The sequence below is a fragment of the Haliotis rubra genome, unplaced genomic scaffold (assembly GCF_003918875.1).
Source record: "Haliotis rubra isolate DU_JTF1 unplaced genomic scaffold, ASM391887v1 Scf64, whole genome shotgun sequence".
Lineage (NCBI taxonomy): Eukaryota > Metazoa > Mollusca > Gastropoda > Lepetellida > Haliotidae > Haliotis > Haliotis rubra.
The window spans coordinates 617,701-642,886 of NW_025767346.1; positions in this window are offsets into that span (position 1 = coordinate 617,701).

Genomic DNA, 25,186 nt, shown 5'->3' on the forward strand with positions numbered 1-25,186 from the left:
AACATTGCTAAAAACGGCGTAAAACCATACTCGGTCGGCGGTCACACTGCCAGTCAAAGCTGAAATCCCCAACCCCGAACCCTACCCCTTTCCCCATGAGTGAGTGAGTTTAGTTTTACGCCGCACCCAGCAATATTCAAGCTATATGGCGGCGGTCTGTAAACACCCGAGTCTGGACCAGACAATCGAGTGATCAAAAGTATGATCATCGATCTGCGCAATTGGGAAGCGATGACATGTGTCAACCAAGTCAGCGAGCCTGACCACCCGATCCCGTTAGTCCTCCCATGAGAATAGAGTAATGGTCTAATGAAACCGGGGGTACTTTAAAACATGGGATCAACTTGTATAATTTCCTGTAATTTCTCAGCCTGGAAATGAAAAGGAAACATTCTATTGCTAACCTTTGAAAGACATATGAAATAAAAAAACAAACTGAAATTGCTGCAAGTCTCAGGTCAATGTGAACCCAATTTTGTCACATGTATATAGCGAGATAAGTACGCTTGGGGCAAGTGATAGAGACTTAAAAAATGAAATTGGTGATAGCTTTTTTAGGTGTGATCGATAGAGAAATTAGAGTGAAAGTGGGATGTGAAGACAATACAGAGAACACGCCATATATTGCCTCGTCTCGATGATGGGGTCAAAACGTTACCAAAGGAAACATCGGAACCAGTTTTTTTCATTACAAAATGTGACGTAAGAACAAAGACACGGTGATCGAGAGGGTCTCAGGAAACATACTGTTGTTCTCATCTCAAGGACAAGCAATCGATTGGATATTTCCAATTTTGAATGGAGACACTTTCCAATCGCAAAGCAAGAATGTTACATCAAGCATCCATGCAAAATCGAATAAATATTAATCTAGCGCCGTTGGGGGATCTGGGAGATATGTCTTGAAATCTCAAAAACACAAGCGGATTCTAGGTCGAGAAAATAGCATCAAAACAAAACATTTTCTATTTGAAATAATCGATTCGATAACGCTTGGTGTAAAAGTACACATATTTATAGACGATGAATCTTAACAGATGGACCTGTCGGTGTTTGGTGTCTTGATAATTTCAAATTTCCCTGGACTGCCAGAAATGTAAATATAAATGCTACGAAACCGATTTGCTTTGGCGTGAAATGCAAAATAGTGGAGAAAATATGTAAAAGGATGACTAATATTTATGACACCATATATCTGCCAAATTTCAATGTACTTTATACCATGGCTAAAGTTTATTAATTTTGATTAAACTTTTAATTACCGATGTTCATGAGCCAGAATAATTGGACAAAATGCAACTGAAATCCTAACGTTTGATAATATAATAAGATTCGATACGATACGATAAAATAGAATATCACACAATACAATACAATACAATACAATACAATACAATACAATACAATACAATTGTTATAGTGACTAATTCAGGACAGCCATCGTTCAAATATTTAAAAATGTCCAAAACTATGTTGTCAAGACATGTGAGACTTTATTGTAAAATATATATGGCGCTAACCTGTATTCTTAATCACTACTGTACATCCTTATCACTACCGCATTGTACATTGACTTGTCAGACCATTAAGTATTGAATAAGACATTTATAACCTCCATCGGTAATCCCCCTTGGCCGTGTCTGCCATCACATCAACTAGTCAAGGAAGTGCTATTGTTTTTCTGTCTGTCCATTGATGAGTCATCGCCTGTCCATTGTTGTCAAAAACTGTATATATTCTTAGTATGCTCACACCTATACGGAAGGAAGAAAAACAGAGTACGAGTCCGGTATTCCGACTGTCTGTAGTGACGACCACGAGCAGGAGAATGCCGCTCGTAGGACTGACTGACTGACTGAGTATGGTTTTACGCCGCTTTTAGCAATATCCAGCAACATCACGGCGGGGGACACCAGAAATGGGCTTCACACATTGTACCCATGTGGGGATTCGAACCCGGGTCTTCGGCGCCGCTCGTAGGAAACGCCCTGGGGTTGAGCAGGTACTCCGGTCACCTCGCTTATGTCTTGTGTATTTGTTTGTCATGTACTAAAGAAGTTTGAGCTCAACGTATTCCTTCGTCTTGTCAACGTATTGTACGTACACTTCATCTTAAACATGAGCTAATTCCGTAGTGGACGCATATAACCACGCGTTGACACAATAACCGAATTGTTTGGCACGGAGAGAGCGAATGATATTTTATGCCGCGTTTCATCAATATTTTAGAAATATAGCAGCTTCCTTCAAGCCATTACGAAATGTTGCATCGCTGATTCGTACTCCTGTCAGGACAGATTGTATTCAGGATGGAATCGAACTCCGACCTTCCGTGTGACGAGCGAACGTCATTACTATTTGGCAATCTCAGTGGCTGTTATGACTGGGATCATCTTCAACTGATGGTTTCCGAAACAGGTGGAAAGAACTAGACCCGAAAGGTACTGTGCTGAAACGCAAACCCCACTGTAGTTATTACACCACAGTCAATCATTTGTACAATTGAGTAGAAAACACCAGTGAATAGTTGGTCTCGATGTCCCGTTTCCATTGGGTGTAAAAGAAAATTTGTGGTGATTGTTATATGAATGCATCACTCATAACCACTGTGGACATCAGGTGTCATCGAAAACGGTAATCATGTCCTGCGCTACGGCCACCACTCGCCATTCATGCAATTAGCGCAAATGAAGTAAGTGGTTGTGGACAGACGCCGCGCGGTTGTACTCCTGTACTGAAGCAGCTTCGAGTTATCTGGAATAAAATGTTCGACATGTGTTTTAGCACATGGGTAGTTGCCAAATGGTGATTCAGTGGATAGTTGTGTAATGGTGGATCAGTGGATAGTTGTCAAATGGCGAGATTCCACGAAAGCATATCACGACCAGACATGGCAACTATATGGGGATTCGAACCCGAATCATGACAGATTATGTGTGTTGCCACAATGTGACCTAACGAGTTCATTGTGTATCAGGAAATGAATATCATAGTTCGACTTGAGGGTCAGTTGATGAAAACTGTTTCAGCATGACTATGATGATGTTCATATACGGATCGATTTATCAGTGGTTGAGATACATTGATTGCACTCTACAAGAATTAATAAGAAATCAAATAAATCAGCATTCTTTTGTTCGAGGACAAAGTAACAGAAACACTTGCCTGAAGTGGTGCACTCATCCGAACGAGATAGCGGGATCATTATTAACAGGTTCAGCCCGTTCCAGAAAACACAATCAGACACAAAGCGTCTCAAACAGGATATTATGTCCTGGGGGCACTGTTTCCCATATCACCGGGAGGGGCAGACTCGGAGTAACTCGATAGGCTCTGGGTTATTGATTTTGGGTGTATACCAAGAGATGTCACTTATATAATCTTGTGCTTCAGTTAACCTGATGGAGGTTCGTAGCTTACATGCAACAGGAGTTTATAGTCAAGCATATCGGCCGTCGTGATAGACGAAACATCCACTGGGGTTTACCCATGAACATCCGGGTTAGAATTTGCCTTCAGCAACCCATGCTTGCGTACGTTGATTACCCCATGTACTGACTAATGTTTGCCCCATGTAATAACTGTGGTTTGCCCCTTGCCCTGACTCGTTTGCCCCAGGAACAACCCGATATTTGCCCCATGCACTGATGCATCCCTCATGCAGTCCCTTAATGTTCGCCACACAGCAGGGGAAACTGTGGACAACGTAACTGAACTGTCAGTTACTACACATTGGATGCAATTTCAAAGTATGTTTGGATTATTTCCGAGTTTCTCAACAAAACTATTCTGTATTTCCCAAGGGAAGACTAGCCATCTTCATTAGTTTACCCACTGTGAGTTGAAGGATCATTGTTTAATCGATCTGGAGACCGAGCTGCTGCAGGTTGTGTCTTGAAACCATAAACAATCGCCCTAAACAGACAGTTGTTCTGGAATTACCAGAGTTGCTTTAACATGGCAACCCAACAAAGAAAGGATACCAGAAAGATGTTAACGGTGGGACAAAGAAACTGAATACAATTCCTTTCGGCGTCTTTGACTCGTGAAATCCGTGGATCTGGAAATGTAGAGTTAAAGCCTTTGGGGTATCCATTTTGAAAGTCAGTCGCACTAAAAACACAAGTATCCATTTTGAAAGTCAGTCGCACTAAAAACACATGATGCCATCTCTTCAGCTGTGAATACATATACATTGTATGGGGTATTTTGCCTGACGTGGATTACTATTGATGGTGTGGTGGTACTGTTGTTTCTAGCACTGACCAGGGACATTTAGCGATCAAAATAATGGTCATTTGAACATGGTTCCTATTCTCCAGCCTCTCATGAAAAGACTTCTAACACCGCGCTGGGCAATTATTTCAGTGATGTTGTGGCGAGTCAGCATGATGTGGGCGGAGAGCATCAAGGGATACAGGTGCTATACCTTAACTACTTTCCTGGGTTTGATGCCAACAAGCCATATTAATAACAGTTCCAGTCTGGGATTCGAAAACAAGGTCATAGTTTCCGCAGTCTGGCGCAGATCTGCACAAGTACTTTCTATGGCAAAAGCATACTAACACTTCGATGCCTAAAAGAAATCTCAGCCGGAGAAAGCAGACAGGTTCTCTTTAGAATGCAATTTTATGCGATTGCATTTTTATGGAAGCAATTTTTGCAAGCAGCATTGTGTTACCATGCAAAATGGCTAAATTGCCGGTGATTTTGATGCATTTATTTATGTTTTCATACATCAAAAGAATAAGCCACGCCTACTACAGCACCACTTTTTCTTGATTACATGGTTGATTACACAATGAAACTTGGAAATGCCAGTGCCAACCGACGGTCTGTTGGACTTAATTGCATTTTTGTGATCAAATATGTTTTGAAGATAATGACATCAACATTGATAGCTTATTGTTCAAACCCGTCATAGCGTATTGTTCATTCAGTGTGTGATTGCCCATAACATCTGCAATAAGAAAGATTTATGTTGACATTTGTATAATAATTTGCTTCAGTGTAATTGTGCTTGAAATATTCCAAAAGGTAATTATTTGTATGCAGAGATGAACTGTTGTTGTTATTGTGAGTTAATGTGTTTGGTCATGAAAGATTGTTTCCATGACAGAACAGCAAGCCATGAAATTGTGCGGCTATGTGCTGTTTACACAGAATGGTACATCTATCTTTGTGTACTTTCGGCTAATATTTTGTCAAGTCCCTCGCGAGTTCGACGTTCACTTTCGCCTTTTTGTTTGAGCCATATGAATTACGATCTGACACTGCAAACGTTTTATCCATTGAGCTTATATTTCCTTGTCAAGAAGAGTGTAAATATTGTATGAATAATGTCCATTGAGTAATGCATGATATCAGTTGTTGCTGACGAAGAAATGAAATTATCAAACATTTTGAGGTATCTGCTGAAAGACAAGACTGACGACGACATCGGTGTCATATTGCTTGACAATGGTGTAAGAGTCTGTAAAAACCAAAACGTCGCATCATAATATAATAAAGAAGAATAATAAAATATGATTCCTTGGCAGTTGTAAAGATGTTTCCTTTTCCTTTAATTTTAAGTCCAAACAAGTGAAAAGCTGAAAAATCTACATGTAAATGAGTTCCCGTGTGTACTCTGGTCACCGATCTGATTTCAAAATATAAAAAAAACTGCCATTATTTTTATTCCATCCAAGGATTTACAAAACCAACCATGTTCTCAAGACAACCTTTCTTTGAAAATCGCATTATCGACATGAGAATACATGATCAACTTTACCAGAGGACTGTCATGAAATGTCTTTGACTGGAATTAGATCTTCATATCGCTTGTCTACATCTGAAATATTCTCCTCCTGAGAATAGATGGTCTAATGAACCCAGGGCTCCATCAAACGATGCTCTCTCCACTCTGTCGTTATCGGCTAAAGAGCCTCATTCAGTCATTGCTTCTACCTAACGCCGCCCACTGAATCGTGAGTCTCTGGATTGGGAAACACTGAAGATTCTTCCAGTAAGTCGATACACAGATTAAGTGCTTCGGATAATTCTCTTCCAGAATTCTTACCAAGCACGAAAACTGCAAACACAGTACTACTTCCTTAGAGATTGTTACACATCATGAAGTATTCCGAAACTTCTCTTTTCGTGAGTCTCTGGAATGGGAAATACTGTACTTCCAGTAAGTTGTTACACAGTTTAAGCACTTCGGAAATTCTCTTCCAGATCTGTGCTGTCTATTTCTGGCGAACACTTACTTCAAGACAAATACAAAATTTATTCTGTTTTCAATTCTCAACTCAAGCATAAAGAATAGGTTTGATGCTTATCGGTGAAGAGGTATAGATGCTTTTCAAATCTACCGATATCGTATCTAGCACTGATGGGGAATGTTGCACACGTTACAAAACCTTAAGGGATTCAATGTCGAGAAAGTAGAATCTTAATCTCCTTTTTCTACAATAACAGTCTGTTCCCACCTGATGTAAGAGCGGGTTCATAAAACAGAAAACTCGGAATGTCTATTTCACTGAGCACATAGTGGTGTCATCTGTCTCTTTGTAATGTTCTGATTTCCACAGACAGAAATGCATAGCAAATCATAAGAACTGAATTGTCAATATGATTTAAACTAACCTGATTAATTATGACAAATATTTTCGACGTATTGTTGGTACTAGAGCCAAAGGCTCCATAATGCATAATTTTTATTCTTAATATGTGACATTAATGATACGGAAACACACGAGGTCAATAATCTTTTTTCATATAATGTCATTCTGAAAATTACTCTAAAAAAAAGAAGCAAATCGTACGTGAATTTATATGAAGAGAATCAATCATTCGCGTAAGAATACTTAGCGGTACACAAAGGTGAAGGTCGCTCATGACGGCAGCATATGGTTGCGACTAGTCGCTAATACAATGCAAACATAACTCATACGTAAAATAAGATTTTATTGTCTAAAAAGAACAACAAATTCGGGCAGGGTTTTCTTGGCAGGGTTTCGTGTTTTCCAAAGTCAATTACTGCAGTAACGACTCCAGAACCTCTCTCATCAATTCTTACAGAATCACCAATTTTGAGAAAGAGGGCAGCCATGTTTGTTTGCAAACAATGTAAACTCGCGACGACGTCATCAATGAAATGTTAAAACGTTTTAGGATTCGCATGGCCTGCATGGAGTTTTGTGAAAGTAGTTCGTTGATTGACGTAATTGGCATAGTTATCAGATTTGGATACCAAGTTTATCAGATTGCTTTATTGCACCGATAACACTCTCCATTAGATGATAAAAGACTATATTGCATCTGCTACTACATACGGAAGGTTAACACACAGACACAAAAGGATTACCTCACTCACAGACTGAGTGAGTGAGTGAGTGGGTGGGTGGGTGTGATTGATTGGGTGAGTGAGTGAGTGAGTGAGTATGGTTTTACGCGTTTTAGTAAATATTCCAGCGATATCACGGAACACCAGAAATGGGTGTATCTCATTGTATCCATGACGTGAAACACTCACAAAGAAGAGCGGATCTACTGATACAGGAGTGAAATAAGTTAAACGCTGTTGTGTCGAACTTTCATATGTCGAAATGGTTGTCTTCATATATAAATAATAAGATATATTAATCCTAATGTTACCTCTGACCTCGAAATTACGCTTGTTTGGAAGTCATTTTCGTGCTGCAAACATGCACTTCTATCTGACATTTACTCTCATAAGACGACGTTACTTACCATGACCTCAGGTCTGGGTGGTTTCAACTAAGGAACAGGAATTTCTTTAGATTGATTGAATATGTAAACATCCATCATTTAAAGACATTCAAGGATTGTGGTCGGTCTTTAAAGGCGCTATTGACTGGTCAATGAACAAATATCACCGCTTTGTACCACGTTGATCGAGATTCGATACTGGGCAATCCCAGTTTGGTATTTAAATGTAACCGCTGCAACATACATTTTCTCAAACCCATAATGGCGCCATTCTATTTTCGGTTGGATACTTGTACAGGGCACCACAGGTTAACAAACCTTGATGAACACAGATGATAAAAACTTTATGTCAACATCCTTTTGCAAAGAAGCTTTGTCCTGGCTAGGTAAAAAGTGATGCCAGAGGAGGATTACATTCTTGGGTTTTCCTGGGTATGTTTGCACGTAGAACATCATTTTATTGCCAAGCATGATTTAAAGAGAGAACAACTACCTCCGCAGATCAGCAAAAGCAGACTGGGAATCGATGTTTATCATCACTGACTTCTCGAGGGACAGGACATTTCAGGAGAGATGGGGGTAGCCTGTGTTTTAACTATCACTGATCATCCAGAGGATATGGTTTGTGTGTGAAATTATCTTCTGCTCAGCAGTGTCTCAGCTTCTCAGCGAAATACCACACCTGTTCTACTTAACATTGCCGTTGGTTTCTCACATGCTCACATGTTCCATATGTCTCCATTGTCATGGTAACAGAAGTATCTCAGAATGACACCAACCCGTGGTAGAACGTAAGCTTGCAAGACCAACTTTATGTCTCGAGGGACAGATACATATCAGGGGAGATGAGGGTAGTACGTGTATATGTTTAACAATCACTGATCATCACTATACATGACAGAAACATCTCAGAATGTCACCAACCCGCGGTAGAACGTAAGCTTGCAAGACCAACTTTATGTCTCGAGGGACAGATACATTTCAGGAGAGATGGGGGTAGTACGTGTATATGTTTTAACAATCACTGATCATCACGATACATGACAGAAGCATCTCAGAATGACACAATTCTGTGGTAGAACGTAAGCTTGCAGGACCAACTACATTTATACAACTTCTAAAAGCTCTGGTCGGACATAAATCTACGTGGGTCAGTGTCCTGCCTGGTGTGTGGCCACATACACACACAGATTGTTGCCAAATGACCGTTGTTTAACCCGACAGCTTTTGACGTGCATCGTGCACTATTTGACACTTTTTTTTACCTAATCCACAGTCTGATGTCTGACCCCATGCACTGAATGATGTGTACACATTTACCGATTTGTGACCACAATTTTGAAATTAATTGTTACATAAGGAAATAATATCTCATGTTAGTTACAATACACGATCCACGTCTATATGTGTTTGCTGTCTTTTGTCAGGTTTCTTGTGAGAGACACGATTCAGTGCCCACAAAGAAGCGTTGATTGAATGAGTCTCTCTTTGTCTAAGAATGTCTAAAACGGATGCCATATTACTATGGGCCAAGTCTTGACGGACAATTTTTCTTCGGGGTTCAGACTCCACAATCACCGGTACGTAGTACGGAGAAGCAGTGAGTGAATGAGTCTCTTTAGTGAAAGGAGCATCGTTTGATGAAGCCCTGGTTCATTAGACCATCTATTCTCAGGAGGAGAATAGTTCAGGCCATGACTGGGCATGTGAAGGGATTATTCCAGTCAAAGATATTTCATCACTGTACTTCAGTCTAGTTAATCATGCGTTCCCCAACCCATTGGCGATGATGAGATGTTCAAAGAAAGGTTGTCTCGGGTTCAGGTTGTTTTTTTGTAAACCTTTCAGATAGGAATACAAAAAAGAAGGCGATTTACGTAATGACTTGATAGATAAGATCATCTCGTTGGTCTGTCGTACGGGAGGCAATGATTGAAAGGAATTCCAAAGACATTGTGTCACTAATTTCCAAATGGTTTGTTGGCGGTGAGCCGAACGGTCAGATTTCTATTGACCTCAAGACCCAGCTACTGCCAGCTATTTGTGTAGACCTGGAAAACCCCACTTGTTGTGTTCAGATCATGCTCTTGAAGCCGTTTCCTATGGCGGCATCTTCGACTAGCGAAAACCGTCTCGGCAGATCCGGAAATGAAAGATTAAACCCTCTGGGGTGTCCATGAAAGTCAGTCACACTAAATGGTGCAGTCATTATATGACAAAATATATGCCAATCTCAAACAAACTGTAAAATAATGCAATCTTAGTGTTTTTCAATTTCATAAATATTGGTTACATTACATGATATATTTTTAGAAACAGCATGAAGAACAAGTCCAAATGATTTTAATTGAATTTTTGCTGTAATGTCGTTGTACAACTTCAGTGTAAGCTGTAAATTTATTCTAAATATATAGAGTAAACTTTGCCATGACAGTGATCGCGATCACGAACTATCTGCATATTTCTATACATGATAAAAAATACTATACTTTATAAAAAAATTATCCATTTACACTTGTAGAAGATTTCCCGTTAAATTTATTTTCCTAAAGTGTTTGAAGGTATATTCCATTTTTGACATTCTCGATATTTACTCAGTGACTGATTTGATGTTTCTGGTCTGGTCTGGTCCAAACTCGATTGTTTACAGTCTGCCACCATACAGCTGGAATATTGCTGAGTCTGGTGTAAGACAACACGGAAGCAAACTATAAACCCATTCAGGTTGCAGCACATGTTGAGAGCAGTGGTTTTGTTGCCACAAACTTCCTCCCCAAACCATGACATAAATTCACCAACTCCGTCCTCCAGCCCCACCCACCACCACCCCACAGCTCTCTCATGAACACGTGCATCGTCATCATTATGGAATAGTATGTGCTGGGTAAAACTACGGTCTCGTCCATGTGCCTACTGACGTCTTTGACTTTAGTCTTCATTGATCAAAAAGGCGCTAGGTTCGGAAAACGGCGAAATGACATAAGCTGGAAAGTGGCGTAAAGAAGAACATACTCACCCACACACCAAGGTGCAAAATCTGGGAAGTTCATCACATTATGTTTTCCATCCTCAATTTATTGACACGCCACGTGCTGGAATACTCTTCAAAGATATGTTAAACTTAATGGACACGCACATGCACACGCACACATGCACGAAAACTAGCCGTGACAGTTATATGGAGGATCGTTGACAGTCAGTAATGACACCAAGTGTCCTTGTAAAGAAACATGTCCTGCTTTGCCGGTTGCACTCGCCATTGGCACATTTGCTCCAATAAAGCGAGTGTTTTTGACAGACGTTGCACGGCTGTACTCCTGTATTGCAGCAGTTTTGAGTTATCTGGAAGAAAAATGCTCGACATGTGTTTTAAGCATATCAGTGGATTGTTGTCAAATCGTGAGATTCCATGAAGGCATATCATGACCGGACCACCTCCTTACATGGTAACTCTATGGGGATTCGAACCCAAATCATGACATATTATGTATGTTGCCACTAGATTATGTATGTTACCTAAACCATTTCGTCGTGTATTAGAAAATAAACATCATAGTTCGACTTAGGAGTCTGATAATGAAAACTGCAGAACTGTTTTAGCATGACAACGATGATGTTCATATACGGATCGAGTTATCAATGGTTGAGATAAATTGATTGCACTCAAATACGAGATCAAATAAATCAGCATTCTTCTTTTCGAGGACAAAGTAACGGAAATATTTGCTTGCAGGGGTACATTCATCCGAACTAGATCGCGGGATCATTATTAACAGGTTCAGCCCGTTCCAGAAAACAGAATCAGACACAAAGCGTCGCAAACAGGATATTATGCCCTGGGGGCACTGTTTCCCATATCACCGGTAGGGTCAGACTGGGAGTAACTAGATAGGCTCTGGGTTATTGATTTTGGGTGTATACCAAGAGATGTCACTTATATAATCTTGTGCTTCAGTTAACCTGATAGAGGTTCGTAGCTTACATGCAACAGGAGTTTATAGTCAAACATATCGGCCGTCGTGATAGACGAAACATCCAGCGGGGTTTACCCGTGAACATCCGCATTAGAATTTGTCTTCAGCAACCCATGCTTGTCGCACGTTGATTACCCCTGCACTGCCTAATGTTTGCCCCATGTAATAACTGTTGTTTCCCCCTTGTCCTGACTCTTTTGCCCCAGGAACAAACCGATATTTGCCCCATGCACTGATGCATCCCTCATGCAGTCCCTTGATGTTCGCCACACAGCAGGGGAAACTGTGGACAACGTAACTGAACTGTCAGTTACTATACATTGGATGCAATTTCAAAGTATGTTTGGATTATTTCCGAGTTTCTCAATAAAACTATTCTGTATTTCCCAAGGGAAGACTAGGCATCTTCATTAGTTTACACACTGTGAGTTGAAGGATCATTGCTTAGTCGACCTGGAGACCGAGCTGCTGCAGGTTGTGTCTGAAAACCATAGAAATCTCCTTAAACAGACAGTTGTTCTGGAATCACCAGAGTTGCTTTAACATGGCAACCCAACAAAGAAAGCATACCAGAATGATGTTAACGGTGAGACAAAGAAACTGAATACAATTCCTTTCGGCGTCTTTGACTCGTGAAATCCGTGGATCTGGAAATGTAAAGTTAAAGCCTTTGGGGTATCCATTTTGAAAGTCAGTCGTACTAAAAACACAAGTATCCATTTTGAAAATCCATCGCATTAAAACCACAAGATTCCAGAAGGAATTGATGCCATCTCTTCAGCTGTGAGTGAGTGAGTGAGTATAGTTTTACGCCGCACTCAGCAATATTTCAGCTATATGGCGGCCACTTCAGCTGTGAATACATATACATTGTATGGGGTAATTTGCCTGACGTGGATTACTATTGACGGTGTGGTTGTACTGTTGTTTCTAGCACTGACAAGGGACATTTAGCGATCAAAATAATGGTCATTTGAACATGATTCCTATTCTCCAGCCTCTCATGAAAAGACTTCTAACACCGCACTGTCCAATTATTTCAGTGATGTTGTGGCGAGTCAGCATGGTGAGGGCGGAAAGCATCAAGGGATACAGGTGCTATACTTTAACTACTTTCCTGGGTTTGATGCCAACAAGCCATATTAATAACATTTCCAGTCTGGGATTCGAAAACAAGGTCATAGTTTCCGCAGTCTGGCTCAGACCTGCACAAGTACTTCTATGGCAAAAGCATACTAACACTTTGATGCCTAAAAGAAATCTCAGCCGGAGAAAGCAGACAGGTTCTCTTTAGAATGCAATTTTATGCGATTGCATTTTTATGGAAGGAATTTTTGCAAGCAGCATTGTGTTAACATGCAAAATGGCTAAATTGCCAGTGATTTTGATGCATTTATTTATGTTTTCATACATCAAAAGAATAAGCCCCGCCTACTACAGCACTACTTTTTCGTGATTGCATGGTTGATTACACAATGAAACTTGAAAATGCCAGTGCCAACCGACGGTCTGTTGGACTTAATTGCATTTTTGTGATCAAATATGTTTTGAAGATAATGACATCAACATTGATAGCTTTTTGTTCAAACACGTCATATCGTATTGTTCATTCAGTGTGTGATTGCCCATAACCTCTGCAATAAGAAGGATTTATGTTGACATTTGTATAATAATTTGCTTCAGTGTAATTGTGCTTGAGATATTCCAAAGGTAATTATTTGTATGCAGAGATGAACTGTTGTTGTTATTGTGAGTTAATATTAATGTGTTTGGTCATGAAAGATTATTTTCATGACAGAACAGCAAGCCATGAAATTGTGCAGCTATGTGCGATTTACACAGAATAGTGCATCTATCTTTGTGTACTTTCGGCTAATATTTTGTCAAGTCCCTTGCGAGTTCGACGTTCACTTTCGCCTTTTTGTTTGAGCCATATGAATTACGATCTGACACTGCACACATTTTATCCATTGAGCTAATATTTCCTTGTCAAGAAGAGTGCAAATATTGTATGAAAAATGTCCATTGAATAATGCATGATATCAGTTGTATAAGAAAAACCCCCCTCTTCAAACTGCAGTTTCAAATGTTGATTTATTAGCGTAGGTTTTGGATGCAGTCGCACTGAAGAGTTGATACATCTTCTTTTAACATGGAGCCAGGAAATATATTCATTTAGGAATAAATGACAGGTTGTTCTAACTGACGGTAAAATCGCTTTGAAAACGATGTGAGCATCATGACAAACGCATTGAACACATTACCTTATGGCTAACTTCATTTGTGAAAATCATTCCGCTGACGAAGAAATGAAATTAGCAAACATTTTGAGGTATCTACTGAAAGGCAAGACTGAAGACGACATCGGTGTCATATTGCTTGACAATGGTGTAAGAGTCTGTACAAACCAAAACGTCGCATCATGATATAATAAAGAGGATGTCATCCATAAAATATGATACCTTGACAGTTGTAAAGATGTTTCCTTTTCCTTTAATTAAGTCCAAAAAAGTGAAAAGCTGAAAAATCTACATGTAAAAGAGTTCCCGTGTGTACTCTGGTCACCTATCTGATTTCAAAATATTTTAAAAATTGCCATTATTTCTATTCCATCCAAGGATTAAAAAAAACAACCATGTTCTCGAGACAACCTTTCTTTGAAAATCTCATTATTGACATTAGGATTAGGAATGCGTGATCAACTTTACCAGAGGACTGTCATGAAATGTCTTTGACTGGAATTAGATCTTCATATCGCTTGTCTACATCTGACATAGTCCCCTCCTGAGAATAGATGGTCTAATGAACCCAGGCTCCATCAAACGATGCTCTTTCCACTCTGTCGTTATCGGCTAAAGAGACTCATTCAGTCATTGCTTCTCCCTAACGCCGCCCACTGAATCGTGAGTCTCTGGAATGGGAAACACTGTACTTCCAGGGATGATGATTATTGCGAGTTTAACGTCGGCTTCTGGCTGTAGCCAATGTCGACAGTAAGTTGTTATACAGTTGAAGTACTTCGGAAATTCTCTTCCAGATCTGTGCTGTCTATTTCTGGCGAACACCAACTTCCAGACGAATGTAAAACCTTATTCTGTTTTCATATTGTCATCTCAAGCATAAAGAATGGGTTGGATGTTTATTTTATAGGTGAATGGGTATAGATCCATTTCAGAAATACCGATATGGTATCTAGCACTGATGGGAAATGTTGCAGACATGTTACAAAACCTCAAGGGATTTAATGTCGAGAAAATAGAATCCTAACCTTCTTTATCTACAATAACAGATGTGTTCCCACTTGATGTAACAGCGGGTTCATAAAACATAAAACACGGAATGTGTATTGACTCGCTGAGCTCATTGTGGCCATGGTGACCTCGGTCTCTTTGTGATGGGGCGGTGGGGTAGCCTAGTGGTTAAAGCGTTCGCTCGTCACGCCGAAGACCCAGGTTCGATTCCCCACATGGGTACAATGTGGGAAGCCCATTTCTGGTGTCCCCCGCTGGGATATTGCTGGAATGTTGCTAAAAGCGGCGTAAAACCATGCTCACTCACTCACTCACTCTTTGTGATGTTCTGTTTATTTTCACAGAAATGCATAGCAAATCATAAGACATGAAATGGCAATATGATTTGAACTAACTTGATTTATTATGACAAATATTGGCTACATGTAATTGATACAACTGCAGTCAGACGGATATTGGCTATTACTGAATGGTCAGTGTTTTTAAACATCTGAACTTCTGTGCAAAAGATGGAGTGAGTGAGAGAGCTTTTTTAGCATTATTGTTGCAATGAAACGGCGTGGACACAAGAAATAGGCTTCACACAATGTACCCATGTCGGGAATGATACCCAGGTCTTCGGATTGAGTGAGATTCTACAGTGATATATAAGACTGTATTGCATCTGCTACTACGTCTTAACACTCTGACTCAGAAGGGTCAACACACAGAAGGTCAATACGCTGACCCAGAAGGGTAAACATACTGGAATAGGTGAGGTGAGGTGAAATTGGGTTTAACGTCGTGCTTGAAAATATTTCGCTCATATGACGACGTGCAAGCGTGTGTATGTGTATGTACGGATGCTTGTACTAGCCCAGACTTAAGCTGGTTTTATAGTGCTAGTCCACTGAGATACCACGCCGCAGTGAAGCATGAATATCCCACTCAGACACATTATACTGACTCCGAGCCGACCAGTCCTTGTTGTACCCATTAATGCCGACCGCCAGGCAGGGACCAACAAGTACCATATTTTAACGTCTTTTGGTATGACGCAGTCGGGGATCGAACCCGCGACCTTCCGCTCTCCGGCCGGACGCTCTAACCACTACACCACGGAGGCGGTCTACTGGAATAGAATGATCAACACACTGAAACAGTAGGATAAACTCATACAGGGATAAAGAGTAACAGAAGGATCAACAAAAGCTATTGCATCAACACAAAAACACAGAAGGATCAACTAAAGCTATTGCATCAACACAAAAACACAGAACCATCAACAAAAGCTATTGCATCAACACAAAAACACAGAAGCATCAACAAAAGCTATTGAAAACACAGAAGGATCAACAAAAGCTATTGCATCAACACAAAAATACAGAAGGATCAACAAAAGCTATTGCATCAACACAAATATACAGAAGGATCAACTAAAGCTATTGGATCAACACAAAAACACAGAAGGATCAACACAAGCTATTGCATCAACACAAAAGCACAGAAGGATCAACAAAAGCTATTGCATCAACACTAAAATACAGAAGGATCAACAAAAGCTATTGCATCAACACAAACATACAGAAGGATCAACTAAAGCCATTGGATCAACACAAAAACACAGAAGGATCAACAAAAGCTATTGCATCAACACAAATATACAGAAGGATCAACAAAAGCTATTACATCAACACAAAAACACAGAAGGATCAACACAAGCTATTGGATCAACACAAAAGCACAGAAGGATCAACAAAAGCTATTGCATCAACACAAAAATACAGAAGGATCAACTAAAGCTATTGCATCAACACAAAAACACAGATGGATCAACAAAAGCTATTGCATCAACACAAAAATACAGAAGTATCAACAAAAGCTATTGGATCAACACAAAAACACAGAAGGATCAACTAAAGCTATTGCATCAACACAAAAACACAGAAGGATCAACAAAAGCTATTGGATCAACACAAAAACACAGAAGGATCAACAAAAGCTATTGGATCAACACAAAAATACAGAAGGATCAACAAAAGCTATTGCATCAACACAAAAACACAGAAGGATCAACAAAAGCTATTGCATCAACACAAAACACAGAAGGATCAACACAAGCTATTGCTTCAACACAAAAATACAGAAGGATAAATTAAAGCTATTGGATCAACACAAAAACACAGAAGGATCAACAAAAGCTATTGCATCAACACAAAAACACAGAAGGATCAACAAAAGCTATTGCATCAACACAAAAATACAGAAGTATCAACAAAAGTTATTGCATCAACACAAAAACAGAAGGATCAACTAAAGCTATTGGATCAACACAAAAACACAGAAGGATCAACAGAAGCTATTGCATCAACACAAAAACACAGAAGGATCAACAAAAGCTATTACATCAACACAAAACACAGAAGTATCAACACAAGCTATTGCATCAACACAAAAACATAGAAGGATCAACAAAAGGTATTACATCAACACAAAAACACAGAAGGATCAACAAAAGCTATTACATCAACATAAAAATACAGAAGGATCAACAAAAGCTATTGCATCAACACAAAAATACAGAAGGATCAACTAAAGCTATTGGATCAACACAAAAACACAGAAGGATCAACAAAAGCTATTGGATCAACACAAACATACAGAAGGATCAACAAAAGCTGTTGCATCAACACAAAAACACAGAAGGATCAACAAAAGCTATTGCATCAACACAAAACACAGAAGGATCAACACAAGCTATTGCTTCAACACAAAAAATACAGAAGGATCAACTAAAGCTATTGGATCAACACAAAACACAGAAGCATCAACAAAGCTATTGCATCAACACAAAAACACAGAAGGATCAACAAAAGCTATTGCATCAACACAAAAATCACAAAGTAGTTGGATCAAAATACAGAAGGATCAACAAAGCTATTGCATCAACACAAAACACAGAAGGATCAACAAAAGCTATTGGATCAACACAAAAATACAGAAGGATCAACAAAAGCTATTGCATCAACACAAAAACACAGAAAGATCAACAAAAGCTATTGCATCAACACAAAAGGATCAACAAAAGCTATTGCATCAACACAAAAATACAGAAGGATCAACAAAAGCTATTGCATCAACACAAAAACACAGAAGGATCAACTAAAGCTATTGGATCAACACAAAAAGAAGGATCAACAGAAGGATCAACAGAAGCTATTGCATCAACACAAAACACAGAAGGATCAACAAAAGCTATTGCATCAACACAAAAATACAGAAGGATCAACAAAGCTATTGCATCAACACAAAACAAGGAAACAAAAGCTATTGCATCAACACAAAACACAGAAGGATCAACAAAAGCTATTGCATCAACACAAAAATACAGAAGGATCAACAAAAGCTATTGCATCAACACAAAAACACAGAAGGATCAACAAAAGCTATTGCATCAACACAAAAGACAACAAAGAAGGATCAACAAAAGCTATTGATCAACACAAAAACACAGAAGGATCAACAAAAGCTATTGCATCAACACAAAAACACAGAAGGATCAACAAAAGCTATTGCATCAACACAAAACACAGAAGGATCAACAAAAGCTATTGCATCAACACAAAAAACAGAAGAAGGATCAACAAAGCTAGCTATTGCATCAACACAAAAACACAGAAGGATCAACACAAGCTATTCAACACAAAAATACAGAAGGATCAACACTATTGCATCAACACAGAAAACACAGGGATCAACAAAAGCTATTGCATCAACACAAAAACACAGAAGGATCAACACAAAGCTATTGCATCAACACAAAACACAGAAGGATCAACAAAAGCACATTGCACACAAGAAGGATCACAAAGGATCAACACAAACACAAAGCTATTGGCATCAACACAAAACACAGAAGGATCACAACATTGCATCAACACTATTGCATCAACACAAAAACACAGAAGGATCAACAAAAGCTATTGCATCAACACAAAACACAGAAGTATCAACACAAGCTATTGCATCAACACAAAAACACAGAAGGATCAACAAAAGCTATTGCATCAACACAAAAACACAGAAGGATCAACTAAAGCTATTGGATCAACACAAAACACAGAAGGATCAATAAAAGCTATTGCATCAACACAAAAACACACAAGGATCAACAAAAGCTATTGCATCAACACAAAACAGAGAAGGATCAACACAAGCTATTGCATCAACACAAAAACACAGAAGGATCAACAAAAGCTATTGGATCAACACAAAAACACAGAAGGATCAACAAAAGCTATTGCATCATCACAAAAACACAGAAGGATCAACAAAAGCTATTGCATCAACACAAAACACAGAAGGATCAACACACTCACGCAGCTGACGAATCTAATGATACAGATGGAGTGAAATACAGCCAAATGCTGTTGTGTCGAATGTTGATACGTACGTCGAAATAACGGTTGTCTGGAAATAGAACGTTTGGATCCTTTCGTGACCCAGAATACTACTTGTACCCACCGAAAAATTACTTACCATGTTGTCGGATTTGTGTGCTTTAAAGTAAAAAAAACAAGATGAATTTTCAGATTGATTGAATATGTATACATCCATCATTTAAGGGCTTTCAAAGATTGTGGTTGCTCTTTATAGACGCTATCGACCACTGAGTGAACAGGTACCACCGTTTGGCCCCATATTGATGCAGATTCGATACTGTGAAATCCCAGCTTGGTATTTAAGTGAAACCGCTGCCACATAAATGGACTGATTTTCTCCAACCCATAATCGCCCTATTTCCGGTTTCATACTTGTGCAGGGCACCATGGGTTAAGCAAACTTTGATGAACAAAGATCATAAAAAATTTATATCCATGTCAACATCCCTCTGTAAAGGAGCTTTGTCAGAGCAAGGTTAAAGGTGATGCCAGAAGGGACGTGTAATTCCTGGGTTTTCTTGTATAGGCTTGCACGTAAAACATCCTTTCATTCGCGAGCATGGTTCAAAGAGAGAACAACTACCTCCGCGGATCAACAAAAGCAGATTTTAAGAGGTAATCAATGTTTATCATCATTGACTTCACGAAGGACAGATGCATTTGAGGAGAGATGTGGGTCGCCTATGTTTTAGCTATCACCGATCATCAAGAGAACGTGGTTTGTGTGTGAAATGATCATTAGCTAATTTTCATATGCTGTTCTGAAGTTTCTCAGCTTCTCGGCAAGATATCACACCAGCTCTATTTAACACACATGTTTTTTCACATGCCTACATGCTCCTTATGTCTCCTGAGCATCTTCCCGAGATATCGTGCCATACACACGTAACAGCATCTAAGAATGAAACAAATCCGTGCAAGACCAATTTTATGTCCAGAGAGAGACGGGGATAGCATATGTTTTAACTATCACTGATCATCCAGAGGATATATATAGTTTGTGTGTGAAATTATATTTCGCTTATTTCCATATGCTGCTCAGCAGTTTCCTATCTTCTCAGATACCACACCGGCTCTACTTAACACTGCCGGTGGTGTTTCACAAGCATACATGTTCCACAAAAATTATGCCTCCATGGCATCATGTCATGCCATACATTGTTAACAGAAGCATCTAGGAATGACGCCACTCGGTTGTAGAACGTAAGCGTGCAAGACCACCTTTATGTCCCGAGGGACAGATACATTTCAGGAGAGATGGGGGTAGTACGTGTATATGTTTTAACAATCACTGATCATAACAGATTGTGTATTTCAATCCCTGGTCATCACTATACGTGACAAAAAAGGCATGTGAGACAGAGTATCGTGTTTGGACATTAATCTGCGTGGGACATTGTACTGCCTGGTGTCTGGCCACCCACACCGACAGATGGGCGCCTAATCACCCTTGTTTAATCCAATAGTTGTTGACATGCATAGCGCACTTGCACTGCCAGATGCTTCCTGTGCAGAATGTTTGACCCCACCCACTGCTTGATGGCTGATCCACAGCACTGATCGATGTTTGACCACAACATGCTCAGACAGTGGTAAGTAAGATAATCCATTTAATGGAATGCATTTATCGAATTGTAGCCACAAGTTTAAAATCAATTATTACACAAAGAAATAATGTACCATGTTAGTTACAATACAAGATCCAATTCAGTTTGTGTTTGCTGTTTTTCTCACGTTTCGTTGCAAAATATTGTGTAATTCCTCACAGGGCTTTTCAAATGGTTTATTGGTTATTGGATCAGCCTTCCATCAAGCTAAAGATCCAGCCACTGCCAGCTATTTGTGTACTTCACGAAAACCCCGCTTGTCGTGGCCAGATAATGTCCTTGAATCGTTCTTATGTAACTTCCAGAGTTGCTTTAACACGAAAACTAACGTGAATGGCGTGACAATGAACTGAACGCAGTTCCCCACGGCGGCATCTTCGACTCGCGAAAACAGTCTCGGCGAATCCGGAACTGAAAGGTTAAACCCTCTGGCGTATCCATGAATGTCAGTCACACTAAATGGTGCAGTCATTTCATGACGGAATATATGATAATAGCAAACAAACTGCAAGATATAACATTTTTAGTGTGTTTTAATTCCAGAAACATTGACTACATGACCTATAAAATGTCAAGAAATATTTCAGCTTGAGGGACATGTTATTTCCGACCCACGATATCTATGTAAACCGATTGAAATCGTTATAGAATGTCAGTAGTAATATAAATGTAATCTGAATATAAGCTTTGCGATGATAGTCATAATACCATGGGTTTGACCTTAAAGTAAATAGTACGATCAATTAGAATGATAACAGCCATGTTTGTCATGGAATATTTCTTGTGTTCATTCCTGCCTTGTGGATATCTATAGAAATTACATTGTATTTTGACAATATTTAACAGTTTCACACTAGTTATTGACGAATTTCCTCTAACATTCTTTCGGAGAAGTTTCTGAAAATATATTTCATTTTGAATGTTCTTCACAATTACTCACTAATTTGATCTTTCGGTTGTTTTGTAGGTTTCAATGGACAGTCAGCACTGTTTAATGTTTACCTCATATACAGTGACTGTTTCTCAGTTGGATGTCCGTGTTCACACAAAGGTAGTGTATACATGATCTGATATAATAATGCAGTCTTTGTTAGAAATATATACATTTTCTGACGCATTGAGGGCAATATACTCGTTGCTATATTGCACCTGCAATTTGAAAGTCGGTCCGTGTTCTAATATTCGTTTAAGTCTGTTAAGACATTTCTGTTTGTCAGGGTTATCTGTTACCAATTATTATTATAGTAAATCCCGTTACTGCTAAAAGTTACATAGGACATCGGTGCCTGGGTAGATACAGAGTATATTTGTGGACATATATTTGCGTCTGCCAAACTGTCCTCCGAGTCACTTGGTCTGATCAAATGCTTAGATTGTTATTATGATATCAGCTGCCAGCTCAAACGTAGCTTGTTCATCGTGTTTGATCTATTCAGGCACTTTGTACAAGATAAGGACTTGTACAGTTCCAGATGATGAACAACTTAACTTTTATCAAACGTCACCCGTCATCCAGTTGATCACCAACCAAGATGGCGCCAATGGGCACAAGGCCAGTGCAAACATAATGTCCAGCTACAAGAGCTGTTTACATGTCCTGACGTCACCTGTTGTACCCCAAAACAGGACACAACAAAGACATTTACTTGTGTTAGAAGGGGCACTGCCTATACGTTACTTGTAGTATGAAAACCATCCAATCTGTGTTATGATTGGCAACATATTTCAGCACCTTCCACACCTGCGTTTTCCTAACAGATGTTTGTTTGGTCTCTGACCTGGAGTAGATATATCGTGGGCAGATGCCTGCATGGTAGCGCAGAAGCTTAAGACGTTTGGTGTCTTGTCCAACTGACACAGTATTTTCGGCAAATTCTGATGACACTGTTATCATGGTTATCATACCATTCACATAATTTCCACAGGCATTCTCCCCTTCCAACCAATTTAATTTTGTGTCTGATGACAGTCAAAACTGGGTATTAGTTTGCGTGGACGTTCTATGCTACAAATCATCTTGTTAGCAGCGCAAGTAACATGTACCTTCTTGTTTCCCTTTTCTTCCAGAGAAAGATTGAGATGTTGTTAGTTTGCAAAGCCAGTAAAAACAACTATTGCTCCTTAGATTTCAGATGCATCTGTAAATCATTTAAAGTCTTGTGAGGTGATTCCTAATTTTCAATTTAGAGATATGCACCAGCTTGGATGTGAAAAATCATCATCATCATAATCATCTTCCTCCTCCTCCTCATCATCATCACCACCACCATCAACATCAATTTCTAATTATATGTAAGAACTTGAGAATGTTGTCATTTGCATTAAATTATCACGGATGCTTTACTTTAGTATAGCTGACACTTTACATATTGCTTACAATTACTAATGACATTGTCTGTCCAAGTCTTCTTGTGTTGATATAACAAGTGTTCCATCATCCATTCGAACGGTCAACCATAAAAAAAGGATCACTTTGTTATAGCCAACGTTTCTTGGAGGATGACATGAGCTCCACTTGGTTTTGAAACGCGTGATTAACTAGACTAAAGTAAGGGCATGAAAGGCCTTTGACTTCACGTCGTCAGTTCAGAGCTGAAATATTCCCCTCCTGAGCATAGATGGTGTAAAGCACCCGGGGCTCCATCAAACGATGTTCTTTCCTCTCAATCGTTATCGGCGACAGAAACTCATTCAATCACTGCTTCAGTGTAACACCAACCGGTGATTAGGGAGTCTGACCCCTCAGGTAAATTATCCAGTCAGATTGAACCCAATGTAGTTTTGCATTCATTCGAGGCATGCTCAGACACAAGTACAATTTTAAAGGAAATGTCTCTCAATCATCATGTTCTAAATAGTGAATTTGAAGTAAAGGTATTCTCAGCACGAGAAATGGAAATATTATCCCATTTCCTCCTAGTAATTTACACAGTATAAGCCTACGGGGAATTTTACTCAAGATTAATGATGTTTATGTCTGGAAAACAATTCTATCTTCCTGCATCTAAAACGATTATTAACAGTTCTTTCAAGGAAACAAAATACTTAACTGCACACATCCCAAAATTGACATCAGCTGGTTACATTTACAAATTGATTTTGGCAGTCGTGAAGAGCAACCTTCTCGTGGTGAGTGCTGGGTAACGCTAAAAACTCTTCCCCCCATGTGGACCAGGGGCAGAATGTGTCTACAGCACCCCATTGCTGGTAGTAAGAGGCGACCAAATTGGGTAACCTATTTGCGTGGGTTGCATACATATAGTTGTGCATACATTAGAGACATGATTAGATTCTCTAAATAGTGAATTTAGAAACACAGGTATTCTAAACACGAGAAATGGAAATATTGTAGCATTTTCTCCTAGTATTTTACACAAGTCTTCAGAGGATTTTCATCAAGAGTAATGATGTTTATGTGTCTAAAACAAATATAACTTCCTGCATCTCAAACGATTATCAACAGTTCTTTCTACAGGATGGAAGCAAAAAATTAAATTAACACATCTCAAAATTGACATCAGCTGGTCAGTTTTACAAATTGAACCTAAAAAGTATTTAACTTTGTTACATGTACTTGATAAAGCGTTAGAAGAGGTTTTTCTGCGTAAGATATTTATTTTCAGTTAAATATAATACGTAGTTCAGACAAAATGAAACGTTCATATGATGTCAAGAGAAGTCGCAGTGTTATCGAAGATGAATTTCATGTTTTATTTATTGTATATATATCTTTGTGCTTTTACATATTCTCCACGTTTCCTTAATAAACCTCATTTTTATATGTCCCTGTCACGTTCGCTTTCACCTTTATCTGGCGTGAGCTATATGCTACATAAGCTGACACTACCAACACATTTTGTCAATAGGATGTATGTTTCTTATAAACAAGAGGGTCCATAATGCATGATATCTTCTGTACATGAAACATTCCTCTTCAAACTGATGTATACAGCTTTGTAATGCATTCTGTTTTCAGCATGGGGATCGGGGAGATCTGTCACTGCAGGTGACGCGTGTGTATTGATCAAAAGCAAACAAGAGAAGACACTGCCCAATGCTATACATCACCACCAGCATTTAATGGTTTCATACAATGTGAAATCGTCAACTTTCCTTGAACAATCCTCATTGTTTGTCATGCCAACTTTGCTAATTGTTCTTTTGTTGCGATGTTTAATATACTTCTCTAAAGAAGAGAGAAAACGTTCGTTATTTTT